This window comes from Gallus gallus, chromosome 8 (genome assembly GCF_016699485.2).
Source record: "Gallus gallus isolate bGalGal1 chromosome 8, bGalGal1.mat.broiler.GRCg7b, whole genome shotgun sequence".
NCBI lineage: Eukaryota > Metazoa > Chordata > Aves > Galliformes > Phasianidae > Gallus > Gallus gallus.
Window position 1 is genome coordinate 25,318,051 of NC_052539.1, and position 24,239 is coordinate 25,342,289.

Here is a 24,239-nt window from a genome sequence, read left to right on the forward strand (position 1 = left end):
CATTGTAAAAATGCAAGAAAAAGATTCATATTGAATTATTCATATAATACCAAGTGGCTCATAGTCCAGCACAAGTCTTAACAGAGATCATTGTAATTTTTGAAATGCGTATGTGTTACATATGTAGATTATTAAGTCATCCATTATGAGACTGCACTAATTTAGCTGTATCCTTACATTCAGATAACTTCACTCCTGTTGGACAGTGCTTTACCTTATTTGTGGTCCCTGCTGTGGCTGAAGTCTTATTTCTGAATTACCACTCTGTACTTCTGAATACCCTGCTTGGCAATTAAGTGCCTAACTAAGTTTTGTTTTAGCTTAGATGATGACTTAGGTAGCTTAGTAGGTAGATGGAGGATGGAGACCTGGAGAAGTGTTCAACTTCCCTCACTTTTGAAAAGCTATTTTTTCACCTATAAATGGCATTTCCCATATACTCAGTTTGTGCCCATTACCTCAGGTTGTTAATGGAGCTGTTAAACAGGATTGGAACTGGTATTAACCTCTGTAATGCACTCCAGTGCTCATGCTGTCCCTGTTACCATCCTGGTTACACCTTCTGCCCCACTACACTGTCACGCAGCCCAAGCTCTTTGCCCAGGATATCAGTGATTGCTCTGATAGGAAGCACAGCAGTCACAAAATCAGATATGCTAGTGAAATCAACAGTAATTTTGCTCGAATAAAGTAGCATTTAACTTCCTTCTTGGCATCTTCCTAGCATGCTCCAAGAGCACTGTAAAATAAAACACATTCTGTGTATTTTGCTTTTTTTCTTATTACCTGAAGGCAGTAAATCACAGAGTGACAGATGTTACCTCAGTCAGGAATAAAACCATCACCTTTAGCATTGGTTTCAGTAAAAACACAAACACTTCTGCAGTCGAAAGGCAGAGTTTTATGGCTGCGGTTCTTTGGAACAACTAATAAATATTTGTTTGCCATTTCTCTCTGGAGCAACTGTCTACTCGCTAATTTACACATCACCAAGAGGCCATTTAACTCTTGCCTGTAGGTATTAAACCCTATCCATTACCATGTCACTGAAAACATAAACTATCTGAAGGCTGGGAAATGTTTGGAAGTGAATGGAACAGCTCAGCCCACAGCAGGTCATCCCCAAGCAGAACTCAACATCCCTCAAGAGCCTTACATTTTCTGATTTAACCTACACGTGTTTTTGCCCTTAAGACTATGGGCACTGTTCTACAGTTGCACTCGGAGGGCCCTTCTTCCATCTCGCAACTCTCAGCCTGGGAATCAGGTGTCTGCTCTTTCCTGGGTTTATTTATAAACGTACATCTTAGGGTTTTATGCATTTGTGTTTTTTGGAAACTTCAGCTGTTTCCCTGGAGATTTGTGCTTCATCAGTTCCTGTCCCTGGATCCCTGGTTGATAAGCTGACTTCTAAAAGCCTGTGAATTAGCTGCCTGTGGTTGATTGTTTGTTTTCCTTCCTGTTTGGCTTGAGAAACCTGCTTTCCATAGCATTTGCTACTAAAAATATCAAGAGAAATGCATCTGAATAATTTATTTTTGTTGTTAATTACAGTTCTTCCTTTTGTGCCTCTTTATGTCTCTCCTCCCTGCTTATGCCCAGCCCTTGCAACAAAAATTTTGCTATGGATTGAGCAGCAGAGCAAGTGCACTAAGACATAGAATCATAGAATCTTAAGGTTGGAAAAGACCACTGAGACATATGTAACTTTCCAATGTCAGTGCATCCGTGAGGGCACACAGAATGGGCTCAAAGGTGGATCCCAGACCAGGCTGCTCTCATTGATGTCTTAGATGGGCAGATTTTGTAGGAGGTACAAGGAAGAAAGTTCTCACCATATCCTTTCACATAAGGGTCACCCAGAAACCTCCTCCAACTTTGCTAGCAACATCTCCATGCCAGTGGCAGCAATCAATGCACGTGGTGGAGTCACTGTCCCTTGGAGGTTTTCAAGAAATGGTAGATGTGGCACTGAGGGACATGACTGTGTGGGCATGGTGGGGATGGGCTGCGGTTGGACTTGATGATCTTAGAGGCTTTTTCCAACCTTAATGATTCTATGATTCTATGCCTGACCCAGGAACAAGTATTTGGCCACAAGCGAAGATGCAGATAAGCCTGATGGTGTAACATCCTGCCCTGAGAAGCGTTTGCCCCAACTGTCTCCTTCTCTGCTGGACTCTAGCCTTTTTTCCTGCATGGACATTGCAGAGCATTCGTATATAAGTACAGCAAAACATGTGACATTATTTATAGGCTCTCATAGTGCCTTCCTTGTGCCACTGACTTATGAATATATTTGTAAGCTCACGAGAATTTCTCTTTTTCAAATGTCAAAGTCTGTTTGGGCACAGAAGCCATCTCCCAAGCACCAGCATTTTGCAAGCCAACCATCTTCCCCACTGCTGTCCAACAATAGCCCACGAGCTCCAGGTTTGGCTTGCATCCCACCATAGTTTGTCGAAAACACCAACACCAAGCTGTCTGTAAAATAAAGAGACATTCGTTATGATTTTTTATAGCTCCCAACTACTGTAAACCATGGACGAATAGAGCTGCAAAGCTGGTCATTAAACTGTCTGCTCTTTCCTGTTTGAACAGGGCCTCTCCAGGGCTTTTGCTGCCTCCACCACCGTGGGTCAACATCCAGGAAGGAAGACGTTTCTAAGGAAACCACGGAGGCTTTCCACCAAGGTGGTTGCATGAAAGCGCTGAACTGGTGAGAGTGACAAAAAGCAGTTCATTGGATAATGTAGAAAAAGGTAAAAAGTTATTGCACACAGACTGTTTTTATAATGAGGCCATTCAGGCATAAAATCACTTTAAATAGGTAGTTTGTTTCCACATTGCAGAATTATTTTCGTCCTACTCTTTCAAGGGGCAGTTTATCTAGGCACAGTGGTGTATAAATAATAAATAGCCCTAGGGGCAAGGCATTTTTACTTTTTTTTCCCCTGCTTCGTATCCTGTTGCAGTTGGTCTCGGGCTGCAAAATGAATTTTGTTTTCTAAAATAATATTATTTACTTTGAGCGCAGTCCTCTGCAAGATGCCATGAATTCTCTTCTGCAATTGCAATGTCCCAAACCAGACAGGAGCTTTTCAGTCCAGTTTTTTTTGCTAAATGGCTTTTCTGTGGGTTGCAGAGGGGCTTGCTGGGAGGACAGGTACAGTGCCATTAGCTCACAGACCTCCAAGAAGGATGTGTGCGTCCACTGTTTGGACCAGGCATTCACATGTACGGAGACCTGAGATGTAGGCTCACCATAAAGGTGGTTGGTGTGAGAAGGAGCTGACATACTGAGAATACACCACTTTGAGACTCTCTGGACGAACAGGATAGATTCATTTCTTCTATTTCCTGAGATATTGCTCATCTCCTGCAGTAACTGCATCTGATATTGCAACCAGCAGACCAGAAGGCCATGCCAAGATCTGCTTGGAGATCTGGAGTCTTATCCTGACTTCAGGGAGCTTCCAAGCTTTGATCCCATGGTAGTGTCGGAAGACATGGAGCAAGCCTGCCATCAGCACTTGCTTGGAGAAGCCAATTCAGGAACTGACTCACTAGCACAAATTGAGGTTCCCTTGTTTAATTTGGTCATAGATGCCAGCTTTTCCTGTATGCTTGACAGGAGAGAAAGAGGGTTGGGGAACTTCTCCTTTACACCTCTTCCTTGGATTGCCTTCTGTACATCTTAAAGGATGAAAGATGGTTGTGGAAGAGTCAAGAAGACTATATTTGGACATGGGAGACTTCAGGCTCAGGGTGGAGATCCCAGAAGGATGAAACACACTGCAGGTGGGCTCTGGGAGAGGAGCAACAGGGACTTGCAGTAGGGAAGGGATTAGGTTCAATGGGCTCAAGTGAACAGCTTCCACCACGTGTGCTAGAGAGGTCCAATCATTGTGTCACAAGTGTGGGCCCAAGGGAAATAAACAGAACACGTTTAAGGAAGGATCAGCCTGAAAGGATCCAGACGTGCAATAAAGTCCCAGGTTGCTGATGGGGGAGGGAGCGAAATTCCTGCTCTCCTCAAAGCAGTGAGTGATTAGCTCTAAAAGCCATGTGCCAACACTCCTCCGGCTGCCGCTGTTCAAGATAAAATAACAGGTCATCTGTTGGAGCAGAGGTCCTTCCAGACTGAGGTCTAATTTCTGTGCTCCGGGGGCTTAAGTGCTGGTTCAAAGGTCACCAAGCAGCACCAGTTGCCGAGCAAGGACGAAGCTCATTTTCACTCAAAACAGAGCCTGCAGAGCAGGACCCCGCGCGCAGTCAATCACACACAGCTTGGATCTGCACAGTCTCAGCAGAGAAGGAGATGTTTGGAGATCAGTAGTGCAGACGGATGGTGCCAGAGCAGATGCTGGCACAGAGATAGGGCTTACCTTCCCTCACGTAGCCAAAAAGCTTGAAACACAGAACTGCAAAATAAGCTGTAGGAGCTACAGATAAGCCTGTGGGGAACCTCCGTGGCTCTGCGCACCAAAACTCAACGACTCCATCCAGGAAACATGTTACTGCTACAACAACTGTGCCTTCAGCTGGGTGGTGGGTGATTTTCATCCCAACAAAAGATGCTTGTAGGTAAGTGAGGATTTCACCATACTCTTCCCTTGCAAATAAATAAATAACTAAAAGCACTCCTCTCCTCCCCCCCCAGAAAAATCAGAAACATTCATATTTGTGGTTTGAAAGGACCTTTCCTTTCAGTTTCATGCCTCTGGTTTCTTATTTCTGGAATAGCAGCAGTTAATAAGGTTAATAGTGTGAAACAGAGTGAAATGAGTAGCACCAGAAGCACAACTCAGGTCCTGCTGTGTGCCTGGCACGCTGCTGGCCCTGTCCCAACTGGGAGGGGGATCAACCTGGCCTGGCAGATTGTAATGGCAAGTGGTCACCGTGGAGCCTGGAAAATGGATTTTCTTTTTTTCCCCAAATAGCGTGAGAAAGGATGCACCTAAAATAAATGAGAAGCCCTTCATCTACTAGGTAAGGAGATAGGGAAAACCACCTATTCAACACAGAACCTGTTTTAGAAGGCCGGATACAATGGTACCAGAAACTTTGGAAAGGTAACTAAATAAGATGCTCAGGAACTCAAGGCCTTCTTTTAGACTAAATATCAGTCCACGTGTCACCTGGGCAGTGAACTTCCATCTGGTCCTCTTCACCATTTGCTTTGCTCTAGCAAATCAAATATTTGCACTCCCTGGTAGCCCTTGGAAAAGCCATTGCCCTTCCCCAGGAGCAACCCACAAAACCCAAGAACCAGCTCCAAAAGGTCTGCAACACAAAAGCTCTCAGGGGCTGGTTGAGGTGCTCTGCAAAGCATTCGGGGCTTTTAAATGTTTGTTCCTTTTAGGCACTGACCGGCTTCTTTTTTCCATAACAAAGTGATCTATTTCACAGCTTTCAGCCCAAAGTGTCAAGCACTCAAGCAGTAATTGGACCTTAACGATTGCTAATATATTTCAGCACCTAAGGAATCTATGCAAGAAGGGCAGGTAAAGGATGGAAACGGTCTGCAGTTAACTCCTGCCCTCCCCTTGCAAGAGTTTGTATCCCCTGCCTCCCAGCCTGTGTTTTTACTGAGTGGCAATTAATTAAAAAGATCAAGATAGAAGAAAGATGGAAACCTTATTACTGGTGTTATATTTCCATTCTAGTTTTGCCCAGGGAAAAAAGTTTCCCAGGAGATTAGCTAATAGTTAAGCTATTAAAGGCCTTGAAACTGAAAAGGTTATTTGCAAGGTCAGGCAACTTGACTAAGCTCGTAGTTTCAAAATTATCCTGGGTTCCTTTACTAATTCATCGATCAAAATGACACGTTTTAAATTACAGATGAAAATGCAACAGATTTAAGTTCCCATCATGTAACCCCTGCATGAAAACTACACATTACAAGCTTCTAACCATAGTAATTTTAAAGCGAGAATGGAACATTTGTTCTTATTATGAAGTGCTGATTTACTACAAATTCACAAGAAGCTGAACAAGCCTTCACACTGAAAACACACCACCTCTCCAGCCCCTCTCAGATGCAGTTAATGCAGTATTATTCTTCCATTAGCTTTAGTCATCTTTCTGATTCCTGGTTTAAAGATAGGGATGCACTTCCATGAGGTGGGAAGCAAACAGAGAGATGTGAAGGAGGGCTTTTCTCATGGATTCACTTAAACACCGACAAATTCTCTGTATGGGAAGCCAGGAGATCTGCAGGACATGCAGAAGAACATCTATATGGTAAGAGTGACTGAGTGCTGGAACAGGCTGCCCAGAGAAGTGGTAGAGCCTCCTTCTATGTAAATATTCAAGACCTGGCTGGACGCCTACCTGTGCAACCTGTTGTAGGGTACCTGCTTTAGCCACAGGGGTTGGACTCAATGTTCTCTTGAGGTCCCTTCCAACCCCTGTGATTCTGTGATTGTGTGAGCTCCTGGCATCTGTCTATCCTCCTAGGGTGGTCATATGGGGTTTGGGGCTGGCACTGTCGTTCAGCTGTGGCTCTGCTTTGATATTAAATATAATGCTAGGGCTGCCACCTGGGGATGATTCCAGACTGGGCACCGCAGGTAGTTGCCTTTGAAACATCATGCTTTGGAGAGGCAATGTAAAATCAGATGCAGAGGGTAACTGTCTGCTTTTCTCGGGAAGAACATGGGGTATGACCTCAGGAGGGGTTGAATGAACCCACGTTGATACATCCAGCCAGGAGTGGAGCATGCAGAAGAAATCGATGTTATGTTTGAGATGGGCCCATAAAATAGTCAGAGTGGAGGTTGTGACCAGGGCTTTTGCATCCCATGCACAACCCTAGAAGCTCACAAGAGCCACATCACCCCAGAGCTCTGCCCTCATGGCAGCAGCAATGGGGTTGGTTTTCTCTCCATCTGGCTGCCCTGCATCCTCCAGCAAAGGAGTCAGCACTTGCGGCCGCAGCTGTAGCAAAACCCATATGTCGAAGTTTGGATCATTTTCTTTCCCATCACAGGCATCTGGGTTTGTGGCTTGTTCAGCTAATCGCCTTGCTGGCAGGGCTGCACACAGCTAAACAGCCATGGGGAGGCTCAGGGAGGAGCTCACCTGTCCTACAGGGCACTTCTCATTCTTTCTCTTCAAAGAATGTGACTCACTGACGTAAATTTCATAGACATCCAGTGAAAAATGCTACTGGATAATAACAACCTCCTTTCAAAGTCTCTGCTATCGTATGTTCCGCTACTTCAAGAGCTGCTCCTGTCAGGATAATGTGTTTATAAGTTGTTGTTTTTTTTTTTTTCAACGTGAATCAGTTGCAAAATATTCAGGCAGAGCGACATATGGAAATCATATGAGGTTTTACTGCGTTACACTTGAAAGTGATCCCTCGGAGAGCTCACGAGAGGCAGGACTCAATGCAGGGCTGCCCAGCACCGCCAAGAGGGGATGCACAGGAGGAGGGGAACCTGGAGCTCCTTGGTCTTTCATCTGTGGGGGATCACTGAGCTATCATGGCTGGAAACGTATTTGGTGCTGGTCAGAAATCTCCCACTGAACTTTTTTCCGGAGAGGACGCAGGGTTTGGTTACATGAACACCATCTGTGTTTTCAAAGCGTTTGTTTTTTCTATCAGAAACTGAAACTCCCACTGGTGAGCAGCCCAGGTCCTGGATCCAAAGCCTGATGTGAGGCTTTGCAATGCCCTGAGCACAGCGTCACCCATCATGGTGATGGCTCCTGAGCTGGCACCTCCCTGCTGCCAGGGAGCTGGAAATGAGACATGACTGATGATGTGAGCAGAGGATTTACCCCCTCACCATCCCTGGAGGTGTTCCAGAACCATGGTGATGTGGCATTGAGGAATGTGGTCAACGTGCATGGCTGAGTGGGTTGGGGTTGGACTTGGTGGTCTTAGAGGTCTTTCTAACCGTAATGATTCTGTGATTCTATGGTAGTACAGATCAGCTGTAGGACCTGCCCATGGCTCTGGTTGCTGTTTGCATGGTAACCCCACAGCAGCGTACACAGAAGCAACACCCCAGCTCAACTCACGCACTGGCTGTTTTGCTTTTACCTTTGCTGTTCTGAAGGTGAGCAACCTCTTGCACCCACACAGAATTCAAGGGGTAAGAAAATGTATCAGCCACACTGATAGAAAAACAGTGAGGGCCTACGTGGGCAGGAAAGTAATCTGCTTTGCAGAAGGGCCAAGGCAAATGTTGGAAGGAAGAAAGAGAAAAGAGGGAAAGACAGACATCTGCCATGCAGCTCTGTTGTGTAACAGAAGCAACGTGCATGTTCGGACCAGAGCACACACTTGTTTACCAGGGCAATGCTGCTGTCACATGTCACACACCAAACAAAACCGTACATCAAAGCCACTGAGCACTTGCTAAGCAGCAAGCATGACCATTCATCATATAGGGCTACATGCGTGTTATTCTGCAGTGGAATGCAGTGTGTTGTGCTGGAACATAGTGGCAGACACCTCCAAACACGCTGAATGATGGAGTGCCTTTGTGCAGGGGGAGAACATCAGTTAGCTATTACACTGTGACCAGCAGGCTGCTTGGGTTCTTATTCAGGTCTCCCCGCTAAAGCTGTGACATTAAAGCCTTCCACGCAATCTTGTGGTGGGCAACTTTATTTTTATGTATAACTTGATGCACTCTATCCTGATATCTTTCTTGATGTCACTTCTGTGGCTCAGCACTTGTGGAACAAGAAATGGCCCAGCAGATGCACGGGTTCTGGTTGGAGATCATGCAGACAGCACATTGCAGGCTTTCTTTAGAGGGCAGCACGTGGGTTATTATTAAACCAGAAAACATATGTGAATAATTGAGGAAAAGGATCCAGCGTTTAGCTCAGAAAGTCAGCTTGCTGAGAATAATGTATCTCTGCATTCTGACCTGCTGCTGACAACAAATATATTTCACTGTTACCTGGGATAGCAGTGATGAGATTTTTTTTCCCTCGTCTAAATGGAAGCCAGTTGGGAGAAGCTGGCAACAGACAAATGATGCTCATTCCACCCCTGCTTTTACTTAATGGCTGATATCAAGATCCTCGCATTCATTGGTGACATTACTATTAAAAACATATTTCTTATCTGGCTCTTTTCTTCCTACAAATCGATCATGGAAATCTGTGCTGATGGAGCAGTGAGCATGCAGCCGTGGGAAGGAGGAGGGCTGCAGCCTGCTACGTGGTGCACCTGCATGCTGCTGCCAGGCATCACCTGCATCCAGGGACTGCAAAACCCCAACCCCAGAGAGCCGAAATGCAATGGACTCCATGGAGACAGTGCAAAACCCAATGGGTAAAGGAGGTTCTATTAGCCCCTGTGTGTCCCACACATTCAGGAGGATGTGGAAGGTCTCTCAAGTTGTTGATCTCTGCTGAAACACTGGCAGCACCAGCACAGTGGGTAGATGGTCCTTGAGGTGATGTGCAGTGTATCAGCATATCCACGTGTCAACACGTCAATATGTGACTGCAGGAAATTGCTGAGTACAAAATAATCTCCATCAAGATCTGCGTGATTGTTGATCAGTACATGCATGATGCGTGATAGATACGCCATCCCATCCAGGTCAGGTCTCTAGGATTTAAATATATATGATTAGTTAAAATTTTGTGTGAAATTCTAGCTAGTTGCTCTGGTGAGTATTGGAAAACATGAAGTCTTTCATCCCCAGAAAGGCTTTTATTGGGGCAGGTGAGTAAGTGCTTCACAGCCTTTTCCATTATGAAGGAGGGCTTTTAAACCACAAGTGTAGTTGAGAAGAAATGAAATTTCCTTTCCAGATTGGCTTAAGGTGCTAAAAAGTGCTGTAATTGTTGTTAGTGCCATGCAGACAAGGTGGGACAGCACAGAGAATCAGATGAAATTTAATAAGTGATGTCAGCTCTGTTTACATTAACCAAACATGAGTTTGAGGTTATGTTTCTCTTCCAGTTTATCTGAATTTCTCTGTTTATTTTGTTATGTGTCCTCAGGGCATGGACAAAGCTTTACCTGATTGTCTGGAGCCAGCATAGAAAGGCATAACTTTGGGCTTCTTAAGATCTACAGATGGAAACCTCCTGGCAGCGTGTGCAGAAACGATCAGGTAACCGTCAGGGGATGAGAGTATCTGGTGACCATTTCTGGCATTGAAAAGGGAAAAAAAAAAAACAACCTTGTATCAACACCACCTAAGGACTAAATGGAAAAAGGCAAGGAAAGGGCCATAAGGGGAAGAAAGGCACTGAGTGCCTCTGTACTTCATCCTTCGCGTAATTGTTTGAGTTGGAAGGGACCTTCAAAGGCCATCTGGTCCAACTGCCCTGCAATGAACAGGGATGCTCACAGCTTGATCAGGGTGCTCAGACGAGCAATGGACATGGCTGGATCCAGTTGTTTTTCTCTTCACAAAAGTCCTTAGGTAAGAATATGCTCAATCATTTAGCTGTGGGAGGAGATGCTGTGTGCTAGATGAGGAACCCGTCACTCCTCCTGCGGAGCGGGCAAAGCCCACTGAGGGCTGTGCTCATGGAGGTGTCCCTGGGACCCGCTCACTTCATTGAAACACCAAGGTTGGAAAGAACTCCAAAATCATCTAGTCCAACCATAAACCCACCACCAATGTTTCCCCGTTAAACCATATCCCTTAGCACAACATCTAAACGTTTCTTGAACACTCCCAGGGACAGTGACTCAACCGTCTCCCTGGGCAGCCCATTCCAGCACCTGACCATGCTTTTGGATAAGAAATATCTCCTAATATCCAACCTGAACCTCCCCTGGCACAACTTGAAGCCATTCCCTCTCATCCTATCAATTAGAAGGAATAAGCGCTGAGATATTCCAGCCTGTGATATGGAAGATCTGTCAGAAAATAATGTGCTGTGGCATCTCCTATCACTATTTTCCTTTCAGGTCCACAAGGACAACACGGGACAAATCAATCATACAAGATGGATGGGGCCATTGGGTGACGCTTGGGTGAAAACCGCTTCCAGATTTCACACCAGCTTCGCTTTTGTGCTCCGGCTGAAAACACAGCTTTATTGCATGAGCATAAGTAATACAGGAAGGCACTTACCACTCCATTTTGTGCAGCTTTTGTTTGTGATAGTCTTAATTTACTGCTGAAGTGAATCCGAGACTGATAATTTTTATGATTTTTTACCGAGAAAAGACATTAAGCTACTTACTTTGGCTGCACTTCCTACGCTGCAGAAATTATTTATCCAAGCACAGCGGCAAAGTGGGTCAGGGGAGGAATAATAATAATAATAATAAAAGAAACCGCCCACAAAAATCTTGAATCCCTTGCAGAAGTTGGGTTAAGGCTCAAGATACTGGATGCAAACCGCTGCCACGTTCTCCATTTCAAAGGAAAGGTGTCAGCTCAGGCAGCGATGTCAAAGGCTGCAAAGTTTGGGCTGCAAAATCCCACTCCTACCGTTTGCCATGCTGGCCACAAAGGAACAGAGAGCTGGATTTGGCTCTGCAAGCTACTCTGCCTTTTCCTCAAGGGATATATACCCCAAGAACTGAGTTGCTTCATTGATTCTGTGCATGGGTAAGCAGCAGTGCCCATGGGGAGGAGGGGAGAACAGGGAAGAGAAAGCTTTTTTCCCTGTATTTTCTACCACTAACTGCTCAGTTTGGGTGAAATAGGAGAGTCACATCTTTTCCCAACTCTCTGAAGTGAGGGGAACTTTGCTGAGGCCCCAGCTTGAACCGGACCGTGCCCAGATATCATCAGATCCTGCACAAGAAAAATAAAGAGCTCAAGTTGCAAAAGAAGAGCGATGGAGGAGTGAAACTCGAGAGGAGCATACAGTCCGCTGACAGCTCCCTGCAGCTCAAACCGACCCGTCAGGGCCACAGCAAAGCCTTGGAGCAGCAGCATTGTGCTCCAGGAAAATCAGCATGGTGCAGCCAGGAGGGGATCATGCTCATGCAGAACGATCTCTGCAGTGGCACCAGAGGAAGAGATCACACCATTTGCAAAAGCAATCTGTGCAGGTGAGAAGGGAAACACAAACCACATCAGCAGCTGAGCTAATCAAAAAGGATCTAGCATTAATAAACCAGAAGGGGAGGAAAAGAGATAAAACCTGGCAAGGCTGTTGGCAGAAAGATGCTTTTCTTGCCTCACCAGAAGGAATCCAACACACAAAAACCCAACACATTTCTTGCATTAGACAATTAAAACCCCATCTTAATCCTGAGAGACTTCAGGTGGCACAGCATGTTGTTATTTAATTACACCTTCCAGGGCTGATTAGCTATCCAAGCAGCAAGGCATCTCCACCTCCAGTACAAGTAAAGGAAGAGAGAGCAGTGGGATGGAACCTCTGTACCACGAAGGTATGACAGCCACAGTGGGATCAAAGTCACTCCAAGTTGAACATAGTCTGATCTTAGTGAGGCTAACTGTAATTCCCAGTATCTATAAGGGCATCAGTAGTGGTTGTAGATCCAGGCAGGGTATGGGTGAGATGGGGTGCAGCTGGGCTGGATGCGCTGTCTGCTGGATCCCAGCCTTGCCAGGAAATTTGGTTCATTCTTCAGAGTGATGTTGTCAGTGACCTCCGTTGACTGTGTGGAGCATCACAGGCAGTCCTGCGAGCACAGCCCACCTCTCCACTCTGGGAAATAGCTCAGAACACCAAACTCACAAGTAGAAGAGTGCCTGAGCCAGCAGGAACAGGCCTTCAGCTGGGAAGGTGGGTAAATTTGGAGCAAAAAGACCAGTGTTTGCAAAATGAAATTCCAGAACGACTTCAGATTGCATTGATTAAAGCCAGATTTGTTGCCTCACTTCCATTTAAGTTAGCTGTGAGGCTGCTTCTTTTCCTTAGGTGTTTCCATGGCTACTTAATGAAGCCTTCACTCTAGCTTCTCACTTGGAAAGTAGGAGATGGGTCAAATTTGAAGAGTTTTTAAAGGGGTGAAAAAATAGCTGAGTCAATTTGGCCTCTCCTCTACTCATCCACCCTCCCTGACAAGACAGATCTGATGTTGGTCTCCACAAAGGGATTAGAACCTGAGGTGAGACCTGTGGGCAAACTGGGAAGTACAGCTCTGTCTGTCCCATGCGATCATCCCTACCAAAACGTTTCAAATATGGAGCCACCTCATCTTGCTTGCAGATGTCAGGATGAAGCAGAGAAGTTCATTTCCGCCCGCAAGTGAAAGGTCACCGAGGAGCAGCACTCATGGCAATCTCCATGTGTACCAATCAAACATGATGAGAGGGACATTTGCCACACAGGCAGCACCTGTTACAGCTCTGGCTTGCACTGGTTGTACGTACTCAACCTCAACCACCCTCTGGCTTCCCAAATGTTGGTAAAGTCCTTTCCGTCTGATATTCTGAAGAGCAGCTCTTCAAGATGGGTGACTTCCAAAGTGGCTGATTGTGCAGACATGTCATGGCAGACAGGGTGGGAAGGCGTGCATCTGGAGGAGTGCTGAGGCTATATATTTTGCAGCATTTGGCGTGTTTGTGAGCACAGCCTGAGTCAGCAGTCTGTGTTTTCTCCCAGGCAAGAAGAGATATTTCAAGCAAACTTCACCATCCTGTTCTCGTTTCCTGTGTATAAGAAATGACCTGAAAGCAGAGGAGACAAAGCAGAAAACTGTGATGCACGAGGGATACTATTAAGCCAGGAGCATTTCAAAACAAAGCTTTTCAGCAACTGAATTAGTTAACAGCAGGAGAGTTGGGGAAAAGGAAGGGAATTCTGGCCTGAGCTGGCAGGGTCTGCTCTGTCAATAGGGCTGACTTGGACACCCTTCTATACAAGGCTTGTGGGTTTGCTCCTGCAACCTGTGCTGAAGACAGGAGACTGAGGGGTTTTGAAGGCTACTGAGTGTTGGTGTCTTTGCTTTCAACAAAGCTGTATGTTCAGAAGGGAGTATATCCATAGCACTGTGGGTGCCACCTGTCACTGCTACTATTTCCAATATTAATCTTAGTATTCCTTCTCATAGCATCATTAAAGTTGGAAAGGACCTCCAGAAGCATCCAGTCTAACCATCAACCCACCCCACCATGCCCACTAACCATGTCCCTAGGTGCCACGTCAACTCTTCCACTGCTCACACAAATCCTTAAAGGTCCGGTTTTGAGGAAATATGAATGCGGTTTTTTAAAACAAAAGGATTACAAAAATCCTATTCACAACATACAACAATGTCATGCTTTCTGTTGCTAGGAGTTCCTCTTAGAAAATCAGCTCAGCTTTTGGGGATCTGCCTATCCGAAGGGGTAACATACAGCTTGAAAGCAAGCCAGTCAAAGCTCAACACCTCAGCAAAGTCAGTCCTCTGGGAAGCAGAAGCTGAGCAGCCCACGTGGGTGCTACTGGAGTCCTCTTCTGAAGAAGATGCAGAGCTGAGGTCTGGATCACATATGGCTGGGACAGTCCCAGCAGAGGCTTGCAGAGCTCTGTGTTGCACCATTGCAGCTTAGCCTGATTTGCAGTAATGGGGTCTGGTCTGGCCTCATCTGCTGGCTCAGCTTCTTCCTATTAGTGACTCCTTTGGCACTTATTACCTTCCCTCTTGTTTCAAGATCACCATGGATTGGGAACTCAGCCTCAAATGAATTGCTCTGTGTCTAGAATTTGTCACTGCTCCCAGATCATCAGCAGACAAAATGACTCAAAACATTCATCACCATTATTGTAATTATTACTGTGATTGCTGCTTATTCCCAGCAGAAATTTCTCACCAAATGATCCCTGATAAATCTTCAACAAATGCTGTCTTATTTTAAAAACAAATAATTTCCAACAGGAACAGCAGGCAGTTGCAGCTCCTTTGGCTAGTGTGGGCTCAGAGCTGTGATGTGCAGGCTGTGCTCGTATGGGCACCAGCACTGGGCTATGTACAGCCCAAGTGAAAACAGCAAAAGGTAACTGGGAAATAGATGTCAACAGTGCTCCTAATCATCGCAGGCCTCCTTAGACACATGTTTTTAATTGCTTTAAAATAATAATAAAAAAAAGAAGGGGAATAAAAACAGTTATGAATAATCTAATAAGCTCACCAACCACCTGTGAAACGTGGCTTCCCAGCTGCACAGCATCAAACGCAGGAATAGAAAACAGAGCATTCTCCGAGGCAACGCACATCCACATCATTCCAAAGCTGCAGAAGAAAAATGCATTAATGCCATTTTTGGCTCATGTTATGCATGCCACTCTATGTAAGTGTGTTGGAGGAGTGGTTGGTCAGAGAATCTGCTTTAAAGTAAAAAGCTGGGGAGGGGAAGATGGAGGAGGAAGATGACATCGTCGACAAAACCCTGTGTAACAGTAATTTAAGGGATTGCAATCTGGCAGGCAGAATTACTCAAGAATAACTAAGCATGTTTGCCTAATATATTCAGGAGTAAGTGCTGAAGCAATGTTAACATGCAGAGCTGCATGGGCGGCTTTATTCAGAAAGTAATTTGTTTTCCTGCAATGAAAAGAGGTTTATGTTTGCTGTGTTTTGCAGCCACCCAGCACGTGTCCTTGCGACGCTGTTTTTCATGGGAATGAGCTGTTTCATGGAGGGAAAAAGGTAACATCCTGACATGGAGGAAAAAAGAAAACCTGATTTTCAAGACCATTTTGACATGTTTTTCTTCTACACAGAACCAGACTTCAAATACAGCTTCTTAGCCACGACACTAAGTGACCCACCCAAAGAACTCTTTTTCCACAAACAATATAACGTCGGGAGAAGGAGCCTGAGAGGAAAAGCAAACAGTCCTTAAAGCAACTACTTTATTTGGATAGTTCTGAACCACTGGCGTTGGGGGCAGATTTTAAGTCGGTGGGCGTGGGGAGAGGAAAGCTCATGGTTTTGATTTGAAGTAGCCACATCAAAACCCGTTCTAGTGAATGGAATGGCAGTATTTTGAAAAATACATCCTTCTTAAGGGGATGTTAGGGAAAACAATCCCGTGGCCTGCTGAATGATAAAAGCCAACATGCTGGCTGAGGAGGAAAAGAAATTGCCTGGAAGTAAGACAGTTGGATCAGAGGAAGCGAACCTTGCTCTGGTTGGAGCAGTACCTGTTGGGTGAAGGAAATCATTATGCGTTTGTGTTTCTGGTGGGCAGGGAGGTCCTAGCGAGTAGAACAGATGCCAAAATGTTGTTCTTCCTTTTCCACCACATGGACTGCTGACATGGAGTTGTGCATGCTGTGTTGGCAAGACACTAAAAAGCAGTTATTTTGCTCAGAAGATATTTGGAGCCCCATTTAAAGGCCTGTCCATCCATCCTGTCTGGGTACAGCCTACCAGCCAAGTCCCCAAGTCACTGCTGATGGATGAGCCACAGACCTGCTTGCTGGCTGCTGTGTGTTGACCAATGACATGATTTGGAGCAATAAAGACACGGAAAGTAGCTGCTGGGCAATAGGGACGTCTCTTACTGAGTCTTCTAACCTTTGGTTTCAGCTTTGCCTTGTACTTCTGATCACCACAGTGTAAATTTTAGAGCAGAATCGTGTCCTTCTTCTCATGCTATCAGAACATTACATTGATACATCGATATATCTCCTTTAGACCTATATATATATGTGTGTTTCATCAAAATCCAAGCATGGAGCAGATGACCATGGTGTGGCAAGAACGACCAAGGGCCACCATAGTAGTGCCTTCTTCAGCAGGCCAAGAAGCTTCTGTCAGAGGCAGCCAAAGATCAGGATCTCCACGAAGGTTTCTGAGATCTGGAAATGTGTTTTCATTCTGGTGTGGAATAAGAACCAAAACAGTCAAACGCTCCACCGAAATGGATATAGTTTTCTTGTTATTTTTGCCATTGAAACATCTGTTTTCAGATTGAGATCAGGGTTCTCATTTAGATCATTCTCTGCTTATAAATTGACCCCAGAAACTCTGAAAACTTTCCCATGGAAATATTATTAATGGGACTATTTCACTGTGAGATGTTTTGGTTTGGATGAAGCAGCATTTTCCAACAGCAATCTCATTAAGATATTTGAGTGCCTTTAGTCTCAAAAGAACAAACTATTTTTTCAAGCATTTTCGGGTCCTACTGCAAAAAAACAAACAGTACCAAAGTAACACTGTCACCCATCAGATATGTAAAATGAGAGCTCTATTATTGCCTATCTGTTACAGTCGTATATCAACAGATCTTTGTCCATAACAAACCTCTTACAAAACTGAGAAAAAAGAAAATATCACAAAATACCTCCAGACAAGGCTCTCAGTGCCATTCAGCAAGGATGCATTTTGGTCATTAATCACCCACGTTTAGGCAAGCAGTTAGAAAAGCCCAGCTGTTCCAGGCCACAATGCTTCCCTTCATTACATTAGTGTCTCCCTATTAACAAGACAACTTCAACACATGATCTCCAAGAAGGACCATAGTGCCTATTCCCAAAGTGGCCATTGTGGCATTGTTTAAGATCTAAAAGTTCATGTACTTAATGCCCTTAAAAAATCCCAGTTTTGTGTAAAGAGGTTTTGTACAAGCAGTAGTTGATCTCACACTGGCGCTGCTATTACACGGCAGCTCCCAAGACACCTTGGGGTCTCCAACCTTCCCGGTGAACGGTTATGGATACCCCTCTCTGGAGATGGACTTTTGGACTGGAGTCAGGTATTGAGCAAGCTCTGAGCTTCAAATGAGGGGCAGCTGTCTGACGCATGTAACTTGTGCTTCGTGCCAGGGCTGGTTGAAGCGCTGACCAAATGTTTCCTTACTTCTTCCACCCCCAGCACTGCATAGTGCCAAGCTGCTGCATTTCCTCTGCTCATCTCTAATTCAGGATCTTTTTTCCTGTTCTTTTTCCTTGCAGGTGTCCATTGTCTAGTCTGGGATTTCACAGGGAATCTGGTGCCAGGAGCCATTTGGATGATGCCAGACTGCTGAACACATCCAGGTAAAGCCCAGTGCATGCTTTGCTGGATTGAGCCCATGCACATCCTCCCATTCAGGACCACACTCTTTTGTCCTTACCCCAGGGATGGCACTACATGTTGGGATCTGCTCATGGCTGCCCCCTCTTTTGGCATCACCTCTGCACATCAATGCCTTCCAGGAACATATTCACACTTCTTAAACCCACAGCTTTGGAGTGGGTTTAAAATTTTCCCCGGGCACATTCCTAGGGCCTCTGGTTTCCAAACAGTCAGGAATTTGCCACACAAACATGATCCTTCCCTTGATTTGTTTCTTCCGAGTAATTAGATCGGGGATTGTTTGCTACCTGTCATACCTTGGTTTAAGCCATTTGGGAACAAAGTGGGAGAAGAAAAAAAATGAGAGGCTCACAGTGGATTAAGACTACTGATTGTAGTAACAAGAGAAGGTATTTTAATGACAGGTTTAAGACTTGCTAAGTAACTGCCGTGAGGATTATGAATATATTTTGTAACAGGGTAAGATTAGCAGATAATCCCTTAGGAAAAAAAAAAAAGAGAGAGATTGTGAATTTTTTGAATCTTTTTCAAAAGATAAATAAACTACAAAAACCCAGAAAGCCTTAAAAAATTCTACACATGGAAAATTTTCCTTTGAAACATTGGCATCATTAAGTATTTTTGGGTCAGTACCTTTGGCGGGATTACGCTGATGTATCTTAACGTGAGTAAAGAAATGTTGAGTTATAGCACATTTAATCTGAGCGTTTCTTAAGGGAACTAATGAGCTTCTTGCCAAGGAGCAGCCTGGCATCCTCAGCTGCAGGGAGCAATCCTCAAGGAGCGAGCCGACCTTCTTAGAAAATGAGCTCTTGCTCCGGAACAATGCCGTCATTGATACCTAAATGTCATATGGAAATTTTGAGGACACTTGGGGCCTTTCTCTTTCCTGACTCCATGAGACCTGATCTTAACCCTCGCCAAAATGAATCTCTGATCAGCCATTAGCTTTGGATTTGACCCTTTCTTTCTATTCATCATGAGGAAGGGAAGCAAAGCACAAAAAGCTGTATTTTCATTGATTATCAGCAGTAGGAATTCGCTGCCTGTAACATCTTCTTCTTGTCTGTATGTACATGTTTCTATGTTCATAAGATCTGTGTGGGCAGATCTCTGCTGTCAAAGGATGGTTTTCCAAGCTGTGTTGAGGCTCTGCAAAGCCAGCTGAAGACTTGGCTGCTTGAACCTGGTGAGGAGTAGGGTTGCTCAGACCTCTACCAACTATCATGCAAACCCAGCATCATAGGATCATTAAGGTTGGAAAGACCAATAAGATCATCTAGTCCAATGTCTGTGACTGCTCTAGAACCTGTCACTCAGTGTGACATCCGCCTTTTTCTTGAACACCTCCAGGGATGATGACTCCATTACCTCCCTGGGAAGCCTGTTCCAATCCTCTCAATCCATGGGGAAGGATTATGTCTATTCTCTGGCTAGCAGAATTTGGGTCTGATTTCCTCTTTCTTTTTTATTAAATGCCATTTATTCCGGTTTGAAGAATACCGTAAGTGGATTTAGAAATGAGTCAGAAGGGTTTCCAGGAGAATGTTATAGGCTCTTGGATCTGCCTTGAAGCTGAGCATCACCATAGCTCTTTTCCAACTGAAAAATCATGAGTCATAGGATGCAATAAGACTCAGAGCTCATAGGGGAAATTTCTGATCAAAAGTGTTTCTGAGCTATGCCTTGACAAATAACAGCACTTTTTGTTTGTTTGTTTCCAAAGAGGGAAGTACTAATATTACCATCTCTTGTATAGGGACCTTCAGTGACTTACCTCAGTATCTCTTCACTTAAAATCAGCAGAACAAAAAGCATTCCATAGAAATAAAGAGAGGAATGAATAGGGTGTTTTCAGTAGGAAGCATCCCACTCATATTTTAGTCCTTCTCAGCAGAGAGACTTGAAAACAACAGACAAACATCAAACTACAGGATGAATACCAATTGCCAAAGGCTTCACTCATGGACATGCTTTTCCCCCTTTCTGACCAGCACAAGACACATCTCACACCTCAGAAACAGAGGCAAGACTCAAGATAAGTTGCTGCTGTGACATTAAATTATGTTTTAGGGCCACTGAAGGGCTTTCTGAGATTAAAGAGAGGGAAATGAAAGCCAACAGTGATTTAAATGAAGGTGGGAAAAATGGCAAATAAGAACAAAGTGCACTGGATAGAACTTTCCTCAAAGCATGCTGAGATCAATGTGAACCATATCTCTTATCCAGACAGGTTTTGCAGCAAGCCTGTAGTTAAATGTCCAGTTATGGTCTTTGTTTTGTCCACGGCCACAGAGAAGCAGAAACTGCTTTTTCTCCCAGAGAAGCAGTTCCTTGCCAAGTATCCCCACACAAAGAAAACAAACACAGGAGAAGGCACCATCGCAGATACCCAGGGAGATAAGCTGCAAAAACATGTGCTCTGGGCAAAAGTGCAAGGTGCAGAATGTGAGTTCATGATCTACATGTGTTCTTCACTCTGTTTTGTTTATTTTTGCACGGTTTTGATGTGTTAAATTAAGGGATAGTTCATGGCCGTAAGTCATCTTCTTGCTGTCGGAAGCCAAATAGTGGGAAGCAGGTATCTCACACATCAGAGGCCAGCTGTTTCACAGGGAGACTTCAAATGACTAAAGCGAGAACATGAGCGGTTGTTCCGTGGCTCAAAATATTGAAGGAACTCCAAAGTTTTCGGAACAAAAATTGCCCTAGGTCTCAACTGCAAATTAGAAAGGGATGAAAATCTGCTCCTCAAAGAGTTTCTGTGATTGAGATCATCAAACTACCGGGGCTGGGGCTGAGTTTCCACGATCCCTCTTGGTACAGTTCCTGCTCCAAAGGCTTTATTTGGAGCAGAACCAGCCTGTGCAGCAGGCAGTGGTGAGTCCAAAGAGGTGATCCCAGCCCATGGTTGGCTGTACTCTGCTTTAACACTCATCTGACCTTACTTACAGCACAGCGGAGGCAAAAAATGACCCATCCTACCCCAGCCAGCCAGTTTCCTGCTAAATCTGTGGGTCCAACTGCCTCCTGATATTCTGTGTGCAATACACAGAGGTGGAAAGCTTTAGGAAAGCACAAGCAAAGGGATCCTACAGTTTGGAGAAGAGATGGGTTTTCTCAGCACTTACAAGTGGAAAGTTGAACATTTTTCTTTTCCAAGATATTTTTTCCATGCAGCAGCTGGCTGTATTACAAAATTGGTGCAGCACTGATCTGTAAGTGACTGCAAAGACACCTTTAGGAATTTTGGATAAAGTCTTGAGGGGAAGATCCTGCTCAAATCTGGCTGTTGGCCTCTGAGAACCAGCTTGAGTTTTCCTGATGTGTGTTTCCACAGTGCTGGTGGTCTTATTGACCATGACAAGTTAGGCAGCAGCAAGAAAACAAGGAAGAATCAAACCTTTTCCAGAATCTTCCCTCATTATGGTGGAAAAAATGAGTACGCAGGAGCTACAGCTACTGACATTTAAAATCCATCAACCTTTTAGTGTAGAGATCCATGCTGTAACTTGATGGTAAACTCAGTGGCAGTAAGTAAAGCAGAGTAATTAAGCTTAGCTATTTTTTAAACATGCTTCAATCCCAAAAAGTGTTTGCATAAAATGCTGTTATGGACTAATCCATCAGTGCAGATGGGGATTGAATTCATCTATTAATTTATTTCCAATTAATTACCCAATTGATTCAGAACAAGAATTACTTTTCTCAGCCATTTTGTATTTTCCTTTCATATTCACCATAACTCATCGATGCCAAGAAAACCAGCAGGATAGGACCAAAGGCACCAATAGTTGTGCCACTAACTCACAGCTCAGCATTAAGGTTGCAGCTCTCCTGTGTGTTTTCTCAAATCCAATTTAAGCTCATAATATACTTTATTAGCTGAAGACAGAATATTTAAACTCAAAATATTTTGTTTTTTAAGTTTCATCTTTTGAAATGGCAATTGGCAATATTCAAGCCACATGTTAGCCTCTTGTTTTTAGGACAGAGGGTGTACCTTAGTACAAACCTTTCTCTGTTTCTTGAAAAAACAACAATAAACCACCCTTTGCCTTTTATCCACATCTGGCTGCAGCAAAAACAGTGACCCATGGAATTCAAAATTTCATACTTCACTGCTGCAGGCAAAGTCCAGAGGTTATTCTCGCTGTGTTTGTCAAAGATGTAGCGCTGTCAGAAGGAGAAGTGCTTATTGAAAAAACACGTGGGGTTTCTGTTTCCAAAAATTATGGAATTAAGCAGTGATAAAAGACTTTTTAATGCCCAGTAGTCATTCGTGGGATTTAATAGGGAACGGCTCAGTTGCTAATTGCAAGACAAGAGTAAACATCCCATGTCAGATCTCATGTATGGAGTGCTACAGCTCAGCAGATCTGTGATGCAGAAGTACCTCTCCAAGGGTTTACAATTCCAAGGAGGCTGTTAAACATAAATTATCAAAAATAGTAACCTTGATTTTAAGCTTATGCCAAATATATTCAACCACCATGGTAAGTCAAGCTTTCTAAGTATTCAAGGAGGGAAAGAGTTATCAGATAGAGGAGGATGAACCTAAGCCATTTTCCCAATGCCACCATCTGGAGGTCATCTTTCTCCATTTCTGAAGACCAGGAAATAGAACTTAAGGTTGGTCTGAACTGAGAAACTAGAAGTTATAGTCAAACCCATATTCTTTCTCTTAGTTTCTCTGAGTAGCAACCTGCTAGAATTACTGCGTAACTTGTAGAAACCCTACATATGAGATGTATGAGTCCAAAACCTACCATTATTTTAGTGGCGTGGTTTAATGCATATGGCAGTGATGGGTTGATGGTTGGACTAGGTGATCTTAGTGGTCTTTTCCAACTTTAATGATTTTATGATTCCATTATTATTGTTTTATCATTCCTCTAGCTCATCAGGTGTCCAAACTCATCGCTCAAGTTGCCTTCATTGGGTGTAAAGGACTCCCCACATTTAAAGTTGGCCAGTTTTGTGGATGGGAAAATGCAGTCAAGTGAATGCACCTCTGTGGGAAAGAGATGTGAAATCCTCTGGCAGCCTCACCATTCCTTAGTGAATTTTCACCCATGCTATGCTTTCCCCCAGCAAGATCAACACACTGCTGCTTTGAAGGGAAATGTCTGATTCCCAAATCTGGTTCTGGCTGGCATGCTGATCCTATCATCTTTCATGTGTGTGCAGGGAGGGGGGACTTTACAACTTTAATGATTGCAGAAAGAAGTTCATCTGCCAGTGCGACCTTTAGGAAGCACATTTCCTTCTGCCTTGCATGTGATTCTGAAAAACATTTGGTTGACATCTTTCTTTGAAGCTTCCCAATCATCCTACGTATCTACAAAATCCGAACAGCAAACCATTGACAGAACCACAGTTTCACAATATTTTGATTAAAGAACAACTCGTCCTCTCTGCTTTGATGCTTCCCTGTCTGTGTTTCCTGAAGGCAGAATTTCAACACTGAGCAGGACATTGGATCTCAGCCATTTAAAGGGGCAATACTTTTTCTTTGTGGCGTTTGTTAAGGAAAACACCCTGGAAGCAGGGCGTGAAGCAGGTATTTAATTGCTTTCCTTTCTTGGTACACTCTTGAGGATGTTTAAGTCCTTTCCTGACTAATCATCTTCTTTAAGTACATCAAAAATACTTTGTGTAGATGCAGAATACGAACAGCATCCTTATGCTTGCGTTTATGCTTTCACAAAACATTACGCACTACAATAACCCTTGTAACTGAAACAGTGACAAGTGAAACAAACTATCATTCCAAGTAGAAAAATGCTTTACATATATAGTGTCATTGATTGTTTCTATTAGAAGAAAGAAGAACTGAGTAATAAACTCCCTTTTATTTTTTTTTAAACCCCAAGCCAGCTAATGCATTGTATCTTATTAGTCATAAGGGAATTATGGAAGTATTTCTTTCCACTCAGATTGCCTAAGAGTTAACCTAGGCGAAAGGCAGAGCATGCCGATGACACCAAGACCGTGTAGATAAATTTCATATGCTTTCCAACACCATCACATTTGGTTTATATCAGCAGTGCTGAATTCCTCTGTAATTCCCAAAATTGCATTCCAATTAGTTGACATCCACATTAGCTGGATGTTAATCCAGTTAAAAATAAATGCAAATGAACTCATATGTGCTTGGAAAACAAGCTATTCCCACTTTCCTGGTTTTTGGGAGGCATCAGCCATCTTTATTCACCACTCCTTCGAGGCCACTTGAGGGGGTCACATGAGAAAGGTATTCTGAAACACAAGAGCAAAGGACAGTGCAAGAAGAGAAATGACT

At 44.1% G+C, this 24,239-nt stretch overlaps 1 long non-coding RNA gene across 1 annotated transcript in view; it reads left to right on the forward strand.

Moving 5' to 3' along the window:
• LOC107054033 overlaps positions 1 to 24,239 on the forward strand; it is a 160,864-nt gene that overhangs the window by 95,259 nt on the left and 41,366 nt on the right. The window contains exons 3-6 of the long non-coding RNA XR_005862074.2: positions 2,602 to 2,762; positions 9,985 to 10,097; positions 10,907 to 12,004; positions 17,812 to 17,895. This is a non-coding gene — a long non-coding RNA (uncharacterized LOC107054033). The remainder of the gene's footprint in view (positions 1 to 2,601; positions 2,763 to 9,984; positions 10,098 to 10,906; positions 12,005 to 17,811; positions 17,896 to 24,239) is intronic.